Source organism: Myodes glareolus, chromosome 16 (assembly GCF_982192425.1).
Source record: "Myodes glareolus chromosome 16, mMyoGla1.1, whole genome shotgun sequence".
NCBI classification, from domain to species: domain Eukaryota; kingdom Metazoa; phylum Chordata; class Mammalia; order Rodentia; family Cricetidae; genus Myodes; species Myodes glareolus.
The window spans coordinates 60,236,663-60,258,068 of NC_142041.1; positions in this window are offsets into that span (position 1 = coordinate 60,236,663).

The window sequence follows — 21,406 nt, forward strand, 5'->3', positions numbered from 1 at the left end:
AATAAGTAAGACAAGCTGAATTTGTTTCAAACTTTAACTATTTCCACAAAGATGTGGTATAATAACAATAATAATAATAATAATAAATGATAATGCAAAAGCAAAGAGTGAGTGAGTGAGTCTCAGAGAACATTTCTTTATTCCAGTATTGCTTTCTCGTCATTCATGCCAAAGTGAACTCTACTGACTCAGTGAGAATAACACAACAGTATGTTGGCCAAGACAGAAAACTTTGCTTCCTCATTCAAAGACTTCATACTTGTCAAATTTTTCCCCTGCAGCTTGCATATGTGGGCAAATGGTTAGACGCTACCTATTTCAAAACCAATTGATTTCCAGAGTCAATGTGATACACTTCTGTCGTAGTTACTTTTCTATTGCTGTGATAGTGCCATAATCAAGGCAATATCAATAAGAAAAAGGGTTTAATTGAGCTAATAGTTTCAGAGAATTAGAGCCTGTGATGGTAGAGCAAAGGTATCGAGGCAGGAAGAGCTGAGTACTCACATCTTGGTCTGCAATTAGAAGGCAGACAAAGCTAACTGGGAATGCCATGGATTTTGAAACCTAAAAGCCCATCCCCAGTGACACACACCTCTTCCAACAAAGCCATACCTCCTAATCCTTTTCAAATAGTTCTACCAATTGAGGACCAAGTATTCGAATATATAGACCTATAGGGGGCATTCTCATTCAAACCACCACAATATCCAAAATTCCAATCTGCCTTTTTAAAAGCAGAGTCGGGTGACCTGCCCCTAATATTCATGGAAACTCAAAGAACCCAAAATAACAGCAAACTACAAAATTTGGAGGACTCACACTTTTAGTTTCCAAAACTGACTACAAAATTATGTTCCTCCAACAGCACTGGGTTATTAAAAGTACAGACTCAGAGATCAATGAAGTAGAATAGAGAGTCCAAAACAAATTCACACACTTATGGTTAGTTTACTTCAACAAGGGTGCTAAGTACACTCAATAAGAAGAGATGATCTCCTCAAACAATAGTACTGGAATTGGGCATGGTGGCATACTCTTATAATCCTAGCAAAGGCTGATAGAACTCTGTGAGTTCAAGGCCAGGTTGGTCTACATAGAAAGTTCTAGGTCAGACCAGCCAAAGCCACGCAGTGAGACCCTATCTCAAAAACAAACAAAAAATCCTGAGACAATGTCTTTAAGCCAAATAATTGAGAACCCTGGCATTAACAATACTCTAAAAACAACTCAATGTGAACTAAAGATGTAAATAAAATATCCAAACTCTAAAGAGCATGCGAAGAGAACAGGGCGACTGTCCGCATGACATTACTTAGTTAAAGGTTTCTAAAATTGAACTCCAAAACAACAAACAATAACAGACAAAAATAGTGGGACTTGGTCAAAATTAAAAAAAAATTGAGTTTTATAGGTATGTCACCAGGAAAGTGTAAATAAAACTTACAGAATGAGAGAAAATATTTACAAATCATTCTAAGAGGATTATTTGCTAAATATATAAAGAACTCTCCTGCTCAATAACTCGAATAATGATTAACTCAATAGGGAAAAAAATCAGAAAAGAGTTTAGGTTGACATTCTCCAAGGAAAATGTACAGTCAGTAAGTACACGAAAAAGGTTCAACATCATAGTCATTATGGAGATGCAGAACAAATTCACATAACTGTCGCTTAATTTAATAAAGGTAAATGTTGGTGACGGTGTAGAGATATGAACCCTGGCATTTTATGAATGGATTTATGCACTGCTGACAACCCTGGTAAACACATTGGTCATTTCTCAGAAAGCAGAACAGACCCATGTGATCCAGTAGTTCTTCCCCGTGAGTACACCCAAGAGAATATATGTCTGCACAAAGGTCAACATTATTTCCATACCCAGAAAGGATAAACACCCCAGATAGCTCTCAGCTGATGAATGGATAAATGAAAGACAGTGTGTTCATACAGTGGAATATAGTTAAATATAGAGAACAGAGCGCTGATCCATGCTACTGCAGGAATGGATCCAGAAAACATCATGTTAAGTACTCATTGTCAGATGCTGGGAAGAGTGAGGATCTGCCTACCAGTCTGACAGAATTATTGGAAGCCACAGCTCATGTGTTTTCAGCATTTCCTATCCCCTTACCTGCTCTACCCATGGTCCAGCTAAACAAGCTAAGGAGTCTCCTGACTTTTGCATAGCGTTATTGTCTTAGTCCCACACTAGAATGGGATTAGGATTCCCTTTATAGATGATGTTAATATTCTAGAATTAGGTGGTAGTGATGGTTGTAGAGATTGTAAATATACTAAAAACCACAGGTATCAACAACCAAATAATCCAATAAAAATGGGGTACAGACCTAAACAGAGACCTCTCAACAGATAAATCTAAAATGGCTGAAAGACACTTAAAGAAATGCTCAACATCATTAGTCATCAGAGAAATGCAAATCAAAATAACTGTGAGATTCCATCTTACACCTGTAAGAATGGCCAATATTAAAAACACTGATGTCACAAATACTTTTAAGGCTGGCCTGGAATTCACAGAGATGTGTCTGCTTCTTTCTCCCAAGGACTGAGATTAAAGGCGTGCCCGACAAGGATAACTGAAGAGTCCCAGTCCCTTTGAACTGGCTGTTTGGGATGCTCTTCTAGAAGATCTGAGAAGACAGCTATATCCTCCTGGCACTAGCAGCTCCAGGAAATCTCTGAGCTTTGAGAGGGAGGACACCATCACTCCAGAGTGGGTACACAGCATTTCCTAAGACACCCGAGCGCCGGTCAGCTGTGTTTCCTACCCCTCCTCTCGCCATTCACACCTGTCTATAAGCTCTATGAGCGAAGAAAGACTTTCTAGGTACAGGGTTTATCAGGCCACGGTTTGTATTTCTCACCCACCCTAAAGAATGTGGGAAGGATGAGCCGGAAAGAAAATACTTTATTTTCTAAGTCTTCTCTGATCTTCACAATTCCTAGTAGCTTGAGCATTAAATGGAGTCACTTGAGTTCCTCATTCCATCATCTTGTTCTAATTTCTTTTACTTTCTTCTCCAAAGTAGAGAAGGAGAAAAAAATCCTTAGTGCTTTATGCCTAATTAAAATCTGGCCTTAATATATTTGTTGAAATGTCCTTGCTTTTGTTTGTAATTCCTGTCTGTGTAGATTCATGGGCTGAGAAATCTCAAGGCCATTTAATCACGACAGTTGTAATCAACAGAAGAGATTTATCAGGCAAAAGTTCATTTAGAAATATGAGAAAATCACAAATGGGGCTTATGCGTGTATGGTGGGAGATTATCATGATAAAAAGTGGGGCCCACTGAGGTGCCTTTGTTGGCCTTCAGATAGCCGCAGAAAAGCGTGAGATTGGCTGAGAAAAGATGTCACCTTCCATTCTTGTCACTGGTTAAGTCATCTGGACACATGCATTGTCTTGAAGCATTTCAACTAAATTCCATGGATTTGTCTGTGAAAATGAGAGCTTAAGGTGAGCCTCTAACAACTTCCTTACCTTCCAAAGTGAAAAAACCAACCCAACCACCATCCTCTGGGAAGCATAAATTCCCTGGATGCTGTTCTTGTTTTCAAAACCCGAGTTTCATTTCTCAGAATAGTGAGTAAAGATAGCAAGGCAGTGCACACAAGAGTCCTAGCTCACGGATTTAACATGAAGAAATCAGAGCATCTAATCTGCCTTGCCAAATCTTTGATGCAAGGGTCAGGAGAAGCCTGTTCAAAAGGAAGCCTTTAAGAAAAACTCCCCACAATGACTATATTTTCAACCAAATATCAGTTACTTATATCACTCCATTATAAAGTAAAAGATTTTATTTATGAGTATGTCAATTTTAAAAATCAAAAATGTTGATATAAAAATAACATTTTCCAGGACTGGAGCCATGGCTCAGTGGTTGAGAAGCTTGGACTGATTGTCCAGGGATCTGAGTTTAACTTCCAACTGTAACCCCCAACTCCAGGACTCTCTCATGTCTCTGGCCTCTGATGGTACCTGCACTTACACAAGCCCCACTATCCCCTGCGACACACACATATACATAGTTGAAAAGAAAACATCTTTTTAAATAGAATTTCTTATTGGTGAACAAAATAGGACTTTTACTGCTGGTGAATAAATTTTCAATAGCAAATTCATAATTCAATTTCTAAGGGGCTTAGGGGCTCCAGTTCTACCATTAAAACTAATTTTTAGAAAATGAGTCAGCAATTTATGAGCCTATTAAATAGCTCAAGATGTTAAACATGTATTTTAACTGAAAGGATTAAAAGGAGAGTTATATAACATGAATAAAAGGAAACATAGATTTTAATTCATTGGTTGAGAAAAACCAGAGACAAACAAAATAAAAACAACTCCCTAATGCTTAGGAAATTTACTAAATAAATAGCACAAAATAAAGATGAACATTGAAGATGTTTTAAAATTTGAAAATACATAAGCAAACAAGTAGAAACTTGTACAAAATATTGATTTTTTGAAGCACTTGGGAGATGGAGACATGACAAGCATTGACTCAAGGTCATCCTTGACTGCGTGGTAAGTTCTAGGCTACCCTGGGTTCACATGATACTCTATCTCAAAAAACTGATGATAGATAGATAGATAGATAGATAGATAGATAGATAGATGGATAGAAGATAATAGTTAAATGAAAGATAGTATATTGTAAACAAAAATGGGAAGCACATGAGAGCCCAGGTTGTCATGCATTATAAGTTGGATAATGTCTTCTCACAAAAGCTGGAACTTCTACTTATCAAAAACACCACTGAAAAAATGAAAAACAAGCTACAGAAGAAATTACACACACACACACACACACACACACACACACACACAAAAGACTTCTTTCCAGAATATATAAACATTTTTTACTAACAAATTACAAAGTGGTTGATAATCAAATACAAAAAATGATCAAAATATCTGAAAAGAAATTTCAGAGGAAGGCTATATAGATCACCAACAAACTTCAGAAAGGCATTTAACAACATTATTGAGCAGGAAGAGCTAATTAAAGCACAAGTCCATGACTGATGGAGGAGGGTTATCTGTCTATTGTGTTATTTTCATTGGTCAATAAAGAGACTGCTTTGGCCCCTTGATAGGACAGAAAATTAGGTAGGCGGAGTAAACAGAATAGAATGCTGGGAAGAGGGCTATGAGGCAGAAGCCATGGAGCCAGCCACCAGGTCAGACATGCTGAATCTTTTCCGGTAAGCCACCAGCTCGTGGTGCTATACAGATTATTAGAAATGGGTTAATATCAAGATATGAGAATTAGTCAGTAACTAACTCTCTAGAGATAATGAGCCAGGCAGTGCTTAAATGAATACAATTTGTGTGTTGTTATTTCTGGGACTAAGCTAGCCGTGCGGGAGCTGGGTGAGGCGAAAAGCAGGCCTGCCCGCAGTTCCTTACTACACATGACAGTACTCCTCTATCAGCAGAGTTAATCCACTGACATCCAGAATAAAGGGTGTAGACCAATCGGAATGTTCCTTGCATTGCTGGTGAGAGTTTAATCATATTCAACTACACTGAAAAGCTGTTTGTTAGTACCTATTGAAGTGAGACACATGCCCAGCTGATACCTCAGGGGCTCTGTCTCTAGTTATGTACCCAAGAAAGATGAATGCATGTGTTTACCATGTGACATGGACTAGTGTGTTCTCAGCAATCTCACTGTGAAAAGTTACAGATGAAAAACAACTGAATGTCCCTCAACAGAAAATAAATTGTAGCATGCTCCTGTCATGGAAAACTACACAGGATGGGAATAATAATCCAGAAAAACATGACATATTCCCAAGCCATTAGCTAGAGTGATGGCTCCCTTCCTGTGTGTGTACCAACCTGGAAGAGGAGGTACAATGAGGGTGATGAAAAGGCATGGTCCTTTCTCCTTTGTGACAGTCGTAGGAGTACGTCCATTGGTGAAGTTCAAGTTCACACCACACATCTCCCACGCAGTCCCTGGATCCTTGGAAGGCATGTGCCAAAGCCCACTACTCTTCTTCTCAAACCGTAAGCGACTCCTTTCTCGCTCAAAGTTGAATCACAATGAGTTTCCTTTGCACGTGCTGCGGCTCTCCTTTATTGTGTTTTGATTGATTTTTGTCTTGCTTGGGTGGCTACCATTAAAGTTCACCTGTTCAAGGCACTACCCTGATAGGTCTCTTAGCCTGGGATGTGCCTGCCTCTCTCCCAAAGATATAAAGCTTCCTCTCCCCTCCTTCAAGGCTGGTTGAATGCCATATATTCACTTGGGTTCCACCCTAATTTCACAGCTTTTTAAGTGGTAAAGTCCTCCCATTAATTCTCACCCCCATCCCTCCCGTGTGTGTGTGCGTGTGTGTGTGTGTGTGTGTGTGTGTGTTGTGTGCACATTCACAAGTGCACTTTTGTTGGAAACAGCTATATTCAGACTGAATATCCTGAATAAGAAAGAAACTGGGCTTCTGTGAATCATCAAGAACCAGCAAATACTAAGACAATGAAAAAAAAACCTGTTTAACCGGGTTGTTTTGTAGAATAGAAAATTCTCTCACATTCTTACATTCCTACTCCTTTAGTCTTAAGCAAATATTTAGAATGTCCTGAGACTTTTAAAATGTGGCCTTTGGGGGAAGCTTGGGAAATCAGCAGGATGTGGGAAAGTATGACAACATTCCTAACAGTGTGTGTGTGTGTGCATGTGTGTGTGTGTGCATATGTGTGTGTGCGTGTGTGCATGTGTACATGTGCATGCATGCTCATCCAGGAAAGAATTGAAAGTAATGATGGGGTGGGTGAAATGGGCCAAATAAAAGGAAAACTAATGAAGTTTTCCTTTGCTTGTCCTTATATTGACCCGAGTGAGGTTTTTGATCCTCCTTCAGGCTAAAGAAATAACCTTGGCTAGGTCAGAATGAAGCCCTAGATCGAGGCAGAAGAACAAGAGTGAATCAGAACTCACAATCGAGGCTTAAAGGTTGAAAGTTCCTAGAGCAGCCATTAGCTATGGGTTGTGGTGGTGAGTTCCTGGAAAGGACCCTGTGATCCTGCTGTGGCTAAGTTCCTGAAAGTTCATTCTTGTAATGAGTCTTGCACACTATGTTCCTGGTACTGTTTAATAAGCTAGACATGCTTGGAAACCGTTTGCAAAATAAAGGGCAACTTAGAGAACTCTTCAACTCCTGTCTCCAATTAACTAGCACAACATTTGATTGGCACTTATGGGCTTTAAGGACAACATGTTACATGAATAGTTTCGCTTTCACCAACTTCTTGAGTGACATGATGAGTAACCCTACCAACTGGATCACGTGACCTGACAGTTCTAAAATGATGACGGCATCTCTAGTGGGAAAAGATGCTGGAGGGAGTATAGGACCAACTTCAGAAGGAAAACCCTAGCACTAGACTTTCTAGGGTAGAGCCAGCGCATACCACCTGCAGCAGGGGATTACTGGACACTAGTCCCAAAGCAGATCTCTATGAGGCAGAGACCAAGCACAATGCCTAAGAGCTTTGTCTGCTTAAACATCCCCAGCCAAATTTCCTGTCTACGGGGAAATCATTGTTGTCCAGTGGCAACATGGATATATGGCTTCCAAATACCACCTTGTAAGATATTCCTAGGAAGATCCTGCCATACCTCCTATGCCCAGGGATCAACCTGCTACCCGTCCTCTTTCCATCTGATGACCAAATATGCAGGTCTTGGTGACAAACTGACCTGCCCAAGGGGGCTGGAGGGCAGAAACAAGTGTTGAGTTGGGAATACAGCTGTGAGTTCACCATAGGATACATGTTAGTAAGCGGAGCATTTTTCAGCATCCTTCATCTGGGTTTTCCAGCCCTCTGAACAGCTTCACCACCTCGCCTACATTGACTGTGTTCTAAGGATGAAATTTTAGAGTCTGATAGTGGCACACTTCAATTTCAAATGCTGTTGTTATTTTTTAATTGTGTGGTTGGCTTTATAAGCAAAATAAGAAAAATACATTTTAAACATACTTTTCAAATTCATCATGATATAGATGTATATGTGGTGGTTTGAATGAAAATGGCCGCTATAAGCTCATAGGGAGTGGCACTATTAGGAGGTGTGGCCATGTTGGAGGAAGTGAGTCTCTGGAGTGGGCTTTGAGGTTTCAAATTTTTAAGCCAAGTCTCTCTTTCTCTCTCTCTCTCTCTCTCTCTCTCTCTCTCTCTCTCTTCCTGCTGCCTGCTGGTCTGGATATAGAACTCTCAGCTACTATCCAGCACCATGCCTTCCTGAGTACCTCCATGCTTTCCATAATGATGGACTAAATATCTGAACTGTAAGTCAGTTCCAGTTAAATGTTTTCCTTTACAAGAGTTGTCATAGTCATGGTGTGGACAGCAATAGGACACTGACTGCGTGTGTGTGTGTGTGTGTGTGTGTATCTGCACACACAATATTTTCCTCTGAAAATGGACTTATGCACAGATCTCAAATGAATAAATATTTTATATAGAAAAAACTTACGTTGTTTCATATGTGTGTGTGTGTGTGTGTGTGTGTGTGTAACTAAAATAAATTTTTCTCCAAATTTGAAACACTTAACTCTAATTCGTGAAAACAGATCCACATAAATGCAAACAAAACATGTAAACGTCATGGGTGATATGGAACTGACAGGAGTTTACAACGGAGAAACATCTCAAGCAAAGAGTATCAGAATCTGTGTTCGTTTTCTCATCCCTCCAAACCTAGGAGGTTGTTTGTTTGATACAGAGGTCATTAGATAGATCAGTCTGGCCTTGAACACACAGAACTCTACCTGCCTCTGCCTTGCTGTGTCAGACGAGAGCCTTGCACCACAACACCAGCAGAAGAAGAGCTTTCCTTCAGAAGGAGAATGGAGTTTCCAAGTATAAGAGTTCAAGTGAATACAAGAGAAAGAGAAGCTGATTAAAAACCAAATCAAACCAAACCAGAACTTTCTGGTTTTTTAAGCTGTCACCCCCAGTTCTGAGTCACCCCTGGATTAATATTTCTACACTTCTTGTCTTCCTATATGTTGTGCTTTTCAAATGTATTGAAATTTTCTTGAACACCTGTAGAGTTATTTTTAAATCCATTTTAATTGTCGAACTCTGCTGAAGAGGCAAGTAAGAGAAGGACTCAAACACTTCTTAATAATTTTACATTTAAATCGGGTTTTCTTTTTCCATGGACAGTCAAACCATCCTAAAGACTGTAAACAGCATGGCCGCCTCTCTGTGTTTCCTGAAACAGAACATGAAGTTATGTCCACAAAAAGCCTATTTTTGTGGGGCTTGGAGGAGAAACTGTTTTTTGTTCTTTTGAGGAATCCATAGCTTTTACCAAATTTCAAAGAGAGCCGAGATGCCTGTGCCCCACCTCTAGACCCAAGATCTCAAGAACAGACAGACCTTCTTGAACGCAGACTGTTTTAGGAGGAATCTCCGCACAATCAAAAATTTGCCCGGGTGTTAGGGAAAGTTTTGGAGGAGCCCTACAGCTGGCACCAAGAACCCACTGTGTTTAAGGCCTGATCCAATGCACACCAATCAGACCTGGCACCAGCCACAGTGGGGCAGAATCAGACCTAATGTGGAAAGGCCCAGTGCTTTTCCTTTGTGTGAGTTCAGGTTGCCTGCTGCAGGGCAGTTTCCCAGGACCGACGACTCATCAGTCAGCTAGAGAGGTACATGGGAAGAGAAGGAGCTCCAGAGGAAGTTCCTTTTTCTCCACATCAGTCTGCAGAAGAGCAGGCGCTGGCTTCTCTCTGCAGAAGAGCAACATCTGGGGCCTATTCCCTACTACACAGCTGTGCCGCCTCCTGGAGAAAGCACGGCATCCTTATCACTGCCATGCACGTACACTTTCTTCACGGGCTTGAGGGATCTAGACGAGGGAAGGCCTGCCAGCTTGACTCCACAGTCTTTGGTGTCAGCAGCTAGTCAGGGGTATGGCCTGGATTTCAAAGGTAGATGCTTAGGTTAGAACTGCATAGCCCTTTCTGTCCCCAAAGACTGACATGACACTAGGGCGTGTTCTGGGTCACAAATCTGCCCTTAAGACATCAATGTTCCATTCAAAGGATTATCACAGGTCCATTGCGAGCAAAGGGAGCAGGGAGAGGAATCTTAGTAACCCTAGTTGTGGAGACCTGCCTCATAATTCCCAGGTCAGCCTCTTAGGAGCGAAGGTGCCATTCCTTCCTCCGTCAGTGTACCTCATGTGGTATTTTTGCGGTTCCTGATCAGGAGCGGTGACACAGGGATTTAAGGAACAAGATGACATTCACTCTGCTTTAAGTTCCCTGTAAGAGTTCCACAGACCTAAACTATGAATGCCAATCGCACACATAGTAAACTATTTTCCAATGGTGACCACACACAAAAACAAAATACATACCACATACCAGGAAATAATCTTCAAAATCTGAATGTATTATTTACACAATGAGCCGAAGTGTTTGAAGCTGGGACTGACTGAGAAAATCACTCCAGGTGAAGTTCCCGTCTTAACTTAAGAAGCTCTGATCTCGCTCTCTACATCGGTTTAATGTAATTACAGTGGATTAGTTAACATTCTTCAGACTCATTTTTCTGTGTAAAATGAGAAGTTCAAGCCCTTGCTCCCCGAAAGCCCTCCCAGGATGAACGTTCTCTATCTGCTCTCACCCCAGTTGACAGAGACCCGAAGCTTTTCCTGCGCTATCTGCCATCGGATTTCTGCCCAACTTCTCTACCATTCTGTTTGCTGCTTACAATTTACACATTTTCCATAAAATTTCCATAGGTTTCTTGTCAGAGGCTGTGAGATTATCATCTATATCCCTCTACTTGATACCAGTCTCCCATGGGAAGCTAAAGACGTTCATGCAAAACCACTTTTGGGAGCCATGGGCTTCTGTGTGGTAGAGTACTTGGCTGGTATCGATGGAGCTATGGCTTCAGTCTCTGGTAGCACCAGGCAGGTCCTCTTCTCAGCAGTGGTCCATGTTCCTGTTCTCATGACCCTCATTCTTGGGGGCAAGAGGAACACCATGAGAATTTACAGCTTCCGTATTAGGTGTGGGATACAGCTCAGTGGCAGAGAACTTACCTAGCGTACATAAGCTTCTGGGATTGCTCCCGCCCCCACATAAGCAACACCACCTTAATGAAAACACTACACAGACTGGGAGAAGTCATTTGTAGTGTACCCAGCAAAGGGTTCATAGTCAGATTCCCTAACGAGTTTCTACAAACAACGAAGGGGGAAAATATAAGTGCACAAAAAAAGGTGAACAGGTACTTCATGTAAGAGGTCGGCCAAATGAGCAACGAAGGCATGGGGAGATGTGAGCTCATGGAGCAAACACAAAGTGAAGTTCTAATGAAACACACCTACAGAAGGGGTAAAGTTTCGGAGCATCGGGTAATTCCTAGAGATGGTGAAGATGTAGCACAAAGGCTAAGCTCAAAACTGTCGCTACTGGTGGCTGTTGGCCCAGAAGACAGGTTAGCAGAAGCATTTAAATGAAAATATGCATCTTCCCTTGGGAAGAGGGAACCTCAACTGAGAAGATGTCCCCACCAGCTTGGCCTGTGACAAGTCTGTGCTACATTGTCTTGATCGATGATTCATGTCGAAGAGCACAGCTTTGGGGGGGTGGTGCCACCCTTGGATTGATAGTTCTGGGTATAAGAAAGAAGTCATGATGAACAAGGCAGTTCACAGCACTGTATGACCTCTGCTTCCGTTTCTGGCTCTGGGTTCGTGTTCTCACTTCCCCGGAAGATGGACTATGAGTCGTAAGATAAAGCCTTTCCTCCTCAAGATGCTTTGGTCATGGTGTTTTAGTGCGGCAACAGCAATGCTAACTAAAACAAATGCCCATACTATTATTGGAACAAATGAGCCTTAGGTCCAAAAAAGAAAAAAACATGAAGTAGATTACCTGAGGTGTTTCACTTTTAACAGCTAAAAAAGTGGAGGGGGCAAGTCAAATGTATATTAATGACACAAAGGATAAATCGTAGTATAGTTACGTAACTGTATGCTATGCAGCAATGGAAAAGTATAAAGACCTTCTAAAAACAGACGTGAATCCCACAGTCACTATACTGAGTGAGACTAAAAAGGATAGATAAGGAGGCTCTATGCTTCAGATTACAAGACTCTCACTGAGAAGCACAGTTGGCCCATGTAATGGAACTCAGAACAGTTACAGACAAGAACTGGCAGGGAGGATTGCTGGGCTACAAGTTCTAAATCTCAGGCTGGGTAATAAGAAGAATCAACATGAAAACAAACATATGAGGTCTACATTATATAGACCGCTACAGTTAAACATAAAAGAAGGTTGTAGACTAGCACTGTATATTTAGTCTCTTCCCTACCCTTTCACGTAAGCCTGTTTTATTTCCAAGCTACCCTATGAATTCCTCCGGTCTCCGGTTTGGATGTTGATCTGATTTGACATTAGGAACACAACAAGCACCACTCCCGTGTAATTATAGCTCAGGGCCATAGTTCCAGAGAATGTGCTCCAGGACTTCAACAGAGTTGAGCTTGGAAGAACCGTTACACCAGGCCTGCAGCGCTTGCACACTACTTGGAACCTGGGTCCGTTTAACTATGCCATAGTCAAGGACATGTATTATTTTAATCAACTTCAGCAGAGAAAGCTGCAGCCACATCATAGCAGGTGCTGATTCCCAACCACAGAAAGAATTATTTCCAGGTTTCCAGAAGGTGTGGCCCAGCTATGACAGGGGCGCAGTCAGCTCAGCTGGTCCCCAGCCCGGCCTTGTGGGACCCAGGTCTTGTCAGTAGGCAGCGTTTGAAGACAAAGGTGTTGGGCCAAGTTGGGTCTCTAAGACAGGATCCCAGGCCCTGGGGAATGGGCACCTCCCAGAGGCAACGCTTTTCCTAACAGTCTTCTGAAGGTCTGGCAGGATTCAAGCGTCTCTGCCCTTCAGCATAGTCAGCAAACAGCACCACAGCTTTGCTTGGCACTTCCTTGTGACAACAGCTTGCAGTTTACACAGCTGGCCCGCTATTATAAAAGTTGTGGGTGACCGTTAGTACATAATGATGCCTCCAACTTTGGAGAAGCTGACGGCCATTTTTGCCTGCTGACCACAAGACTTCCTGGAGGGAGATGATTCTCCACCAGTAAAACTGAATGACAAGATTCCTTGATTTGCTCAATGAAGTAACTATGGGGTAGCAGATATTGGGATAGCCATGTCAGAAGAGCTGGCTGTTTGTTCAGTGTTACTCTATACAGTACAAAGAACAGTACTGCTCTTGGAATTTATGTTTTTAATAAAGTTCCTTAAAAGTGTGCTTTTTATAAATACACTTTAAAGTTACATAATAAATATTAGGAATATAGATTATACAAAAACCAATGTTTGCAGATAGAAAAGATAGAAGTTGGAAAAATATGTGAAGATCTGAATATATGTGTGTATATATATATTCAGCTCTTTACACACACATGTAAAAAAAACTATAATTTTTAGGAAGTACAAGATAGGCCTACTTCAATAAACCACTGTGTAGTGATGTTTGACACACTTTAGAAACTGCACTTTCAACAATTCCAGCATCCTTGGGGACCAGTGTTTCAGAGTAAACAGTTGGGAAGGATCTGTTCAGCAGAGAAGGCTGTAGTAGAAGAAAACTTTAGAGATTTCCTCTGGAGGAAGTGACTCAGGGCTGACTAGGGAAGAGACACAGAGAAGCGAATGGTGGGTTCACTTATGAACGCCTCCAGCTTCTCCATCCCTCCCACAGCCCTTCTGGTGCAGAAGTTCAAATGAAATGCGTCAGGTGACTACCAGTCAATGAGTGGGTGAGCAAATCCGTGAGAGAAAATAGAAATCATAGCAGGAAGAGTCTCAAAAGATTAGCTCTGAAGCAAACTCAAACAGTCCTCTGGTTTTTATCACCTATGTGTGGTCACGCATGTCTGCAAGCCCTGAGTGGCAGTCACAGGGGCAGATATCCCGACTTCTGACTTCTTCAACCTCCCAGGTCATTTGGCATCTCACTGCATTCTCCAGAAAAGGGTGTTTAATGAGAGATGAAAACGGACTGTTAAGGCCTTTACAGTGTCCCCATTCATCCCTTACTCCCTCGCTCCCTCCTCCCTCGCTCCCTCCTCCCTCGCTCCCTCCTCCCTCACTCCCTCCTCCCTCACTGTAGTTCGGGCTCTGAATATTCCTCAACGACCTGTGTGTAGAAGGCTTGGTTCTCGGTTCAGAGCCTTTAAGAAGGGGGACCTAATGGAAGAAAGTTGGTTCACTGGCAATGTGTCCTTGAAGGGGTTATTGGGACCTCAGCCCTTGCTGTCCCTCTTCTAGGCCTGGTTGCTGTGAGGTGGGCTGTTTTCTGAGCCACGTGTTCCACACACAATGTTGCTGTAAGACCAAACACAACTGTGCCAAGGAACCGCAGACTGTCTTCCGGGCAGTGAGCCCAAATAAATCTTCCTTCCTTCAAGCTGATGATCTGGATACTTATCATAAAGAAAGAAGGATAGCTCATCCTGACGCCTTAGAATATGACTGTGTTCAGCAATAGAGGTTTAGAAACAGCAGTAAAGGCTATTTAAGGTCAGAGAGGTCAGAAGCTCTCCTCAGAGAAGACTGCATGGAAAAGAGATCAGGGCAGACACAGCAGGAAGATCACGTGGAGACAATAAAGAGGGACACGTCAGAGGAGCGAGTCCCATAGACATCTTGATCTACTATCCTGAACAACAGAACTGAGCTGAGATTCAGCGCTGCAGAAGGAACAGCCCCTAATGTGCTGTGGCTGATGGGTTTCAGGTCATGCGACATTCCAAACCATTGACAATGGCTAGCAGAAAGATTATTCAACACTGGGCCTGAGGGGGGCCTTGAGTTAGGAAAAGGGAGCCATAGTGACTTTCTCAATATCTCCCACGGCAGGAGCAGAACTATGAGGGCATGTGCCTCAGAGCGAACCATAGCAAACAAGCAAAAACTGGCTTGTCACCTTTTTATGTCCAGTTACTTTTGAAAACGGTCTTGATAGACCAAGTAGCAATGTGACATAGTTTGGATGTAATAATGTGGAGAGGAGGGGGCAGCATAGAGGAGTGGGAAGTGTCTGTCACAAGCATATGCCTTGCTTGCCCACGGAGCAGTTTTAACCATAACCCCAAATATTCACATAGGCACATCTTTGTCTCTCCCGCTGTCTTAGCCTTTCTCATTCTCACCAACCTAATGAGGTCGTTTCCACGTTCAAGCACACTCTCTCTGTGTATGACAGTATATGTTTGCATTCATGTTCATGTATGTGTGGGTGTAGAAGCCAGAGATCAACATCAGGTGTCTCTCTCTATCACTCTTCACCTTGCTTTGGGAGACAGGCTCTCTCGCTGCATTTGGACCTCATCAGCTCAGCTGGGCTGGTTGGCCAGTGAGTTCTCTGAGTCTGTCTATCTCTTCTCACCCCATCCCACCTGTCCCAGGGCTGAGGTTCCAGATGCAAGCTGTTACACCTAGCCTTTCAACATGGGTGCCGGGGATCCAAGAGTAGGACCTCACGCATCAGCAGTTTACCGACTAAGCCATCGCCCACCACCTGAAGCACGCTCTCAATACTTAGAAGCCGCAATTGTGCCAGCATTGTTTACTATGCAAAGGGCAAAAGGAAAGCTGCTAAACTCAAAGCCTTAAGCTGTTCTTAAGGACTTTGGAGTTAGGGAAACACTTTTTTTTATACATAAGATAAGGATGATTAATTACCGATAGAAACTGTCAAGCAAGCTTCTAAAATCCCATGAATTCAGCACATGTAAGAGAAAAATCACTCAGTTTTCAATGGATGCCAATTTTGAAATAGCATGAATTTCATTACATATTACACATTATATATTTTTTACATATTACACATTATATATTTTTTCAAGATAAAATTTATGTATAAAATATTGAATCACTATGAGAAGTGCTATATTTGCCTACAGACAATTTGCTTAGAACAGTTGTGGGGGATTAAAAAATAAAACCAAGCTTTAATTTACTGTTCTATTATAAACTGTAATTCTTTTATTGAGGCACAATGATTTTGCACATAATTTCATACCTTGAATTTATAGATTATTTTATAGGCTCAAATAAGCCCAAGCCACAATAAAACCAAAGAAATAGAAGAAATGCAAAAACTGTTGGTTCCTTGTGCATTGAAAGTTCTTACACTGATACAGCACTAATTCACTCAAAAGGTCCAGTTTGAACTTATTTGCTGGACAACTCTATCTTCATCTTAACCAACACAATAACTGCACTTATGTTATTTAAATGAAGATATAACCAGTGGTAGATTGCTCAGGTAAACTGCTTGTTTATTCAGATTCTTCTGTTGGATTCAGCAATGTATTCTTTAGCATACGGTTAGAGTGTTTAAAGGTGAGCATGGGGCAAAACAGAAATGTAAGGAAAGCAGACCCGCAGCTACAGTGTCCATGAAACATTTGTGAATGATTTGCTCCTTCAGGAGGGCAAGAGAAAACACTGAACATTTGAAATCTGGTGAGAGGTAAAAGAGAGTTGCCTAGAGCAAGGCCTCTGTGCCAAGGCTTGGGAAAGACGTGAGCGCCCAGCTGCTTCAAGTCAAGCATTTATAATCGAAAGTATGTAGAAGGAAAACACTCCATAAATAACAGAATCAAGCGTGAGCAATGCATATGTGAATATTTTGTGAGCCAACTTCAATAAAATATTCATTAAGTGAGACCAAAACTGAACCTTCATTTTGAATCTTGTGTAAGGTTCAGCTTGCTTTCACGGCCAAGGCAATATGGCACATTTGCAAATAGAGGCGGAGCAAACCTTAGGCTGTCTGTGAAATGTTTTCTGGACTTTGGAACGACACCACAATACAGAAAATACTTAGGCAAACCACAAACTTGAAGTTTATGGCCTTTATGAATTTATATTTTTTGTTTGTTTTGTTTTAGAAAAGAAATTGTAGAAACCAAAATCCCACATGAAAGATAAAGATTAGTGGTTCCCTACAACTGTTATAAAAGGTCATTATTTCTTCAATAAAATGCTTGAAATCGTTAAAACTGTTGTATTTCTGGATGACTTTTTTATTTAACCACAATAAAAATAGCCGCAAAAAAAACCCCTGTGTTAATTGCCCTGGTTTGATGTGAAATTTAAGTGTTCAGTGAAATTTAATTCTAGAAATTATTAGAACTCTTAGCATCAGATGTTGGGTTTAAATCAAAATTCTATGGTAGCTACATTTTCTTCATAATTAACTCATAAGAGGTATTATTCTTCCTCCCTTTCTCCTTTCCTCCCACTCCCTTTTCTCTCTCTCCTCCCTCCTGCCATACGTCCCCCTTCCTGTGCTCTCTCCCCCCTCCCCTAACCACACATTTAATGCATAGTCAGGCACTGCTTGCTGAGGAAATAAATTAACAGATACATCTTTAAGTGATCTTGTACTTATGTCATAGATGACATTAAATTTAGATGCCAGTGATTTCCCTGGGTGTTACAAACTTTGGAAGTTACCTTTTCATCTGTACGCCATTCTTAATCAAAACACTGCTATAGGGTACACGGCTGTCTAATCAATAAGAATATACACAGTTCCATGGTTAGGAAGTTGGCATGGCCTTCTAGGTAAAGGGGCAATATGCTGATATCTTGCAGCTCCCTCCCATCCCCATTAGTGAGAATGCCAGGGCCAAAGGTCAACCCAGCAAGAGCCCCTCAGTACAGTGACTGTTTGGGTCGCATGGTAGTGGACTCTGTAAGAACTCACTCTTTGCGTGGAAAATAAACAAGTATTCCTAAACACTGGCTGGATTCTGATGCTGCTAAAGCTCAAACCAAGATTTTGGCATCTTGAAATCACTTCTGCTTCAGGAAAAGAACACAGGAATCAAGACACTCTAGCTGACTTTTTGGAAGTGTTCCAAGGAGTGATTTTTAAGTGTCTATATAACAGATTTGAACTATGTTCAGGCAAGTCTGATAATTTCCAGTTCCCATAAAACTCAGCACCTGCAGCCGAGGTCATAAATTAGCCTGTGAGTCTAATTGCTCTTGTGTGTGTGCTTCCATGAGCCGCAGAGCTACTCCAACCCCATTGTCATTATGAGGATCACAGCCAGGCTTAGCTTTGTTGGCAGCCTGACACAAATCATTGTATTATGGGTCTTTGCATTTAAATCACTCAGCTTATATCCTGATACTGCAAGAAGGTTGGAAAACAGGAATGGATCTCTGCATTGTTTAATTAAATTTATATTACAGCTTCTACTTACATCTAACTGAACTATTACAGCACCATGTTAAATATCCATAGCAAAACAGATCATTCTGTTTCTAATTACAATACTTGAGCTTGCTAGGATTTAGAAGTTAGAGCCACAAACAAAATTCATCAACATTTTTTCAATATTTCAAGCCAATTTCTCATATTCTGTGAATTAATCTCTGGTGTTAAAATTAATCAACAGAGCACAAATTTACTGCAGGGTATCTTGACTGCCTAAAAGATCTGCGGCAACTTCAAAATGAACTCTACTTTCTTATTTAATCTATCATTCCTGTCTTCAGAGGTAAATATCTCACCGCACACTCTTCTCTTTTACCACAGGAAAACCAACTGTCCCAGTCCATTTTTACCAGTTACTGGTGGCTGATTAAATTTCTAAGAGACAGAAAAGAAAATGAACAAATACCTACCAGATACCTAACCCACATTTTTAAACCTCACCTTTTCTAAAAAGGTAAACTGCTTAGAAAAGGGTGTGGGTAGGAAAGACATGGATTAAAATTCAACCACACAACTCGAGAAGTATGGGTAATAACAGCCATAAAAAACTGGGATCAGATCAAGCTATCAACAGAGTGAAGAATCAGCCATAGCAGAGAAAACATATGTATAAGCTGTGTACCTGTTAAGTGGATAGTATCTAAAATATATAAACAACAAAAATAATTCAACAGTAAGAAAATACCAATTTAAAAAATAGGCAAAAGACCTGGACAGCCATCACCAGAAGACAGACACGTAACAAAACTATCAACATCATTAATAATAGTCAGGTGCAAATTAAAATCACCAGGACATCTTGTTTGTTAGAGTGACTAACTAGAAGACAAAGGATAGGGTCTGGTGTGGTGGTACCCGCCTTTATTCCCAGCAGTAAGGAGGCAAAGGAAGTTGAAGCTCTGTGAATTTGAAGCCAGCCTGGTCCAGGCTGAGAGTTCCAGGTCAGAGCTACACAATGTTCCAGGTCAGGGCTACACAATGGGACCCTGTCTCAAACAAACAATAACAACAACAACATCAAACAAAAAAGGTAAAGGATGGTGTGTGTTGATGAGATGTAAAGAAGAAGGAATGCTTCTTCTACATTCTACATTACTGCATTAACCAACTGTCAGTGGTAATGTAAATTAATGAAGCCATTTGGGGAATACAATATGAACATGTCTCAAAAATTAAAAGTAGAACTGCTGCATCATCCAGTAAGCCCACTTCTGAGAATATAAACAAAGGAGATTAAATCAGGATGTCAGAACAGTAGCTGTCCTCTTACGATCATTCCAGTATTCTTCACAATAGCCATGAAGTACAATCAGCATCACTGTGAAATGGATAAAGAAAATGGGACGTACAGAAACATAGAATACTATTCAACCATCAAAAGGACGGAGTTCGTGTCAGTTTGATAGATGCATTAACCATGATGGTAATATATTAAATGAAATAAGTCAAACATAAGAACATAATAGTTTGGTGATCCCATAGGTATGTGGAACCAAAAAGACTGGATAATTGAGAAGGGGTGAAGTGTTGTTTATCAAATGAGCAGAGTTGTATGAAATAGAAAGGATTAATGGAAAAGACAAGACATACGATATGGTGATAATTATTGTATTATAGTCTTGAAAAATGCTAAGAATCTCAAGCAGTGCTATATACTTCTATGTACTATTGTGTATTACGAATACATATACTTTTATTTGTCAATTTAAAATCTACAAATAAACATGGTTTAAAAAATATCCAACCACATTTCCCATGAGAGGACCACTACACATCAGCATCAAAATATCCCAGAGTTTACAGCAAGCTCCTTTCAGACCAGGGCAGAATGTCCTGGGCCAGCTTTGTAGGAGGGAGCAGCTGTGATGTAGACCAGAGCAACCTCAAAGACATGGCACCCCTAAATCAAAGGGTATGGCTATGGATGCAGGGCTGGAGACCCTAGACTTAGGGTTTCCTTCAGATTACAAACCCTTCTTGGAGACACTCACGGACATGCTCAAGTTTCCAATGTAAAATAAACTCAAACTTGTTTTCACCACTAGAGCCAGTGCCTCACCAAACTCCAGTGTAGGGATGATTCCTCTTCATACACCTCAGCTCTGTTGGACAGAGAACACACTCTCCATGATGGTGCCTAACAGTGGACTGCTGGTCTGTGCTACATGGTGCCCCCTATGCTTAGCTTGTTAGGTACTTCTATGGCTCTGTTTTATACATGTAAACCTAAAGCATGGCATAGTAGTTTGGTAGTTTGACTGTAACTGGTCCCCATAAACTTATTGGGAGCGGCACTATTAGGAGGTAGGCCTTTTCTGAAGTGGGTGTGGCCTTGTTGGAGGAAATGTGTCTCTGTGGGGTGGACTTTGAGGTCTCCTATGCTCAGGATATGCCCAGTGTCGCAGTTCACTTCCTGTTGCCCATGGATCAAAATATACTAACTCTCAGCACATATCTGCCTGCGTGTCACCATGTACTGGCCATGATGACTAAATCTCAGAAACTGTAAGCCACCAATGAAATGTTTTCATTTAAAAAAGTTGCTGTGGTCACGGTGTATCTTCACAGCAATTGAAACCCTAACAAAGACAGTGTGGAATGTTTAGAATCTTCCTAGAGAGGCTCACTCCCTAACTAGAGAGTAGGAACCCAGGCCCTATTTAACAATACCACACTAAGCCAACAAAAAGGAACAAAATTTCACCCCTGCCTAATGAGAGCCCAGATTTTTGGCTTGCTTGATTGCTTTTTTGTGGGTATAAGATGCGTTGAAAGCTACTAGAAAGGGCAGTGAACTATCCAAATGTTCTGTGCCGTGAGTACAGAGGATTCAGGAGCAGAGCATTCAGATAAATCAGGAATAGAAAGTGCACGGTCAGAACGAGTGGGAGGTTGTTGCAGAGCGTGAAAGTCAGCCAGCTCAGTGTCTTCTTAGCCATGGGCTTTTCAAACGTCATAGAGGTTTATTTTCTCATTTATCCTTATGCGTGCACCCGGGCCTCAACTTGCTCTCAAGTCAGACCTTCCATCATCAAAGGGCAAGTTGTCACCCAGATTAGTAGTTCCTTCTGCCATTGAAC